This window comes from Eptatretus burgeri, chromosome 3, assembly GCF_056783735.1.
Source record: "Eptatretus burgeri isolate ZD-2024b chromosome 3, Ebu_testis_v1, whole genome shotgun sequence".
NCBI lineage: Eukaryota > Metazoa > Chordata > Myxini > Myxiniformes > Myxinidae > Eptatretus > Eptatretus burgeri.
This window is the reverse complement of record NC_140963.1, coordinates 103,016,974-103,019,473: the sequence shown is the minus strand read 5'-3', so window position 1 is coordinate 103,019,473 and position 2,500 is coordinate 103,016,974. Positions and strand designations below refer to the sequence as shown.

Below are 2,500 nucleotides of genomic sequence, written 5' to 3'. Positions count from 1 at the left end.
CATGACAGTTCACCAACTCATACACTTTATTTATGGCACCAAAACTGAAAACTCTTTGTACCATCTTGTATATTATTTCCGAGTTTGTGGTTTCGTGTCACGCTATCTTCGACTTTGTTCTGCGCTCAAGTAACGTGATATTCGGCTTACATTATCTCAAAGACCATGTGAGGTCCATGGTACAAAAAAAAAGTAAATAAAATGGTTCTGAAACAGTGAAATCGTATTCCACTTACTGCATTAAAGTAAAATTACTACTGATACTCTGCATCAGTTCCTTTCTCAAACACACCCACCCCAACATGTCGCGCAGAGCGCGGGTTATGCGAGTCAATCTTATTCTGGGAATATTTGAAGGTTTTTTTTGCCTTTTCTTCTGATAGTATATAAAGGTTATTCTAATCGACTAGCAGAGTACCCGCCCAATGGGTGATCTTGTTTCAAGCATGCAACATGTCCTTCTGGAACATAGCTTTATTTGGGCGGTGTATAGGCAACTGACAGCTCTGTGGAGGCAAAAAAAAAACCCCCCATAAAGTTACGTGAAAGAAGCAAAAACATACCGACTGCTTATAATTCAAAATCCCTCACGACACTGCTAAACGTGGGGACAAGAATACTGCACTGTAAATGGGGGGAGAATTGTAATACCCTCCCCCACCTGGAGGCGGCGCTACATGATACACATTTACATGGAGAATTTGCATCGTCCCCTCCCCCTCCCCCCAAGAGCACCAGCAAAGATAAAAACACCCCATGCATTAATTGGGGTCATGCTGATTCTATGTAGCAAGTCTGGATGGAATTGGCCCACAACTGTGCACGTAGGAATAGTAGCACGACAAACAAACACACAAACACCAGTCCATGAATTACAGTGAGGCTAGGGTAGAAATTGGAAAGTGATTGTGAATTTAACGTTCCATCTTTATTTACTTTTAACATCATTCTTCACAAACGGGAACAGGAACAATGCAGACATGATATAATAGGCCGAATGGCCTTCTCATGCACCAAAGTTCCCTCTGTATATTGGTGTAACATTGTTAAGAACAGGAATAAATGGGGAGGGGATGACAGAGAGTTGGGGGTGAGGATGCATGGAGTTGGAAGAGGGAGATTGAGACGTTAGGAAGGGGGGGGGTTGAGGACTTGGGGTTGGAAGAGAGATTGAGTACTTGGGATTTGGGGCAGTTGAAGACTTGAAGAAGAAAGGGGGAGAGGATGACAGAATTGACTTGGGGGAGGGCAGGGAGGGGACAGTGTTGGAATTGAGGGGTTTGAGGCTTTTGAGAGGGTGGGGGAGGGGGAGTTAAGGGCATTGAGTGAGAAGGGGGTTTGAGGATTTGAAGAAAAGGGGAGGGAGCACAGAGTCTGGGTGTGGTAGTAGGGTGGGCAGAGAGCGGTCAGAGTTGAGGGGGGTTAAGGACATGGGATTGTGTGTGTGTGTGTGTGTGTGTGTGTGTGTGTGTGTGTGTGTGTGTGTGTGTGTGTGTGTGTGTTTGTGTGTGTGTGTGTGTGTGTGTGTGTGTGTGTGTGTGTGTGTGTGTGTGTGTTTGTGTGTGTGGGTGTGTGTGTGTGTGTTTGTGCGGGTGGGGGGGGGGGGTGTTTAGTGACTTGAAGTCACATTTTACATGATGCAGAGTTTCCATGGATCCATGATAGTCCAATTGTATCTTTTGCGTCTGTCGGGCCTTTTGGAACCTCCAGGTATGTTAGGTCTTCAGGGTCTTTTGGATGCCCTGTGTCTTTGGTTTCCTCTGCGTCTTTTGTGTCCTCGGGTCATTTGGATCCTCCGCGTCTTTCCGGTCTGCAAGCTCTTTGGGATCCTTTGGATCTTTTGGGTATTTTCTGTCTTCATTGTCCTCGGAGTCTTTTTGGTCTTTTGAATCCTTGGGGTCTTTTGTGTGTTTTTGGTATTTTGAGTCTTCTGGATCTTTGAGGGTCTTTTCAGTCTTTTGGGTCCTCAGGGACTTTTCAGTTTTTCCAAGATGGCGCAGACGTACAAATGGCACAGAAATGCGACCGATCGCTGAACCCTGCTTTTTGCTTCGTGGGCACAGGGTGATGTACAAATTCCTGCCAGTTTCAGTCAAGTATCCTGTCCTGAGATGGTTCTAGACTTGAAATGTTTCATGACTTGTCGTGAGAAACCCAAAAGTTCTGTCAGTAGTATGGCCCTGGAATATGATACGTTATCACAACACAGAAAAAGATGCCTATTTTGAATAAAAATAAACAGAGGGGATTATGATTTCCGAGTCCCAGAAAGTGCACCTTGCCATAGCAAGGATTACAAATACACCAATGTAATCAACCTCCCCTGACTAAATCATTGGAAACTTGGCATAGGTGAAACCATCTTGTCAACACTGGCACACTCCATCTGGTGAAAGTGACATTTCAACATAAAAAAAAACAAATATAAAAATCCTGAGGATTCACTGTTAAATTGGAACCCACCTTTCTCGGTTTACTATCTGAAAAAAATAAATGAAGC

General features: G+C 44.4%; 1 protein-coding gene across 9 annotated transcripts in view; it reads right to left on the bottom strand.

The window, feature by feature from the left end:
• The window catches only part of LOC147030560 (growth factor receptor-bound protein 10-like), a 250,037-nt gene that overhangs the window by 1,859 nt on the left and 245,678 nt on the right, over positions 1 to 2,500 (bottom strand). The window lies entirely within an intron of this gene.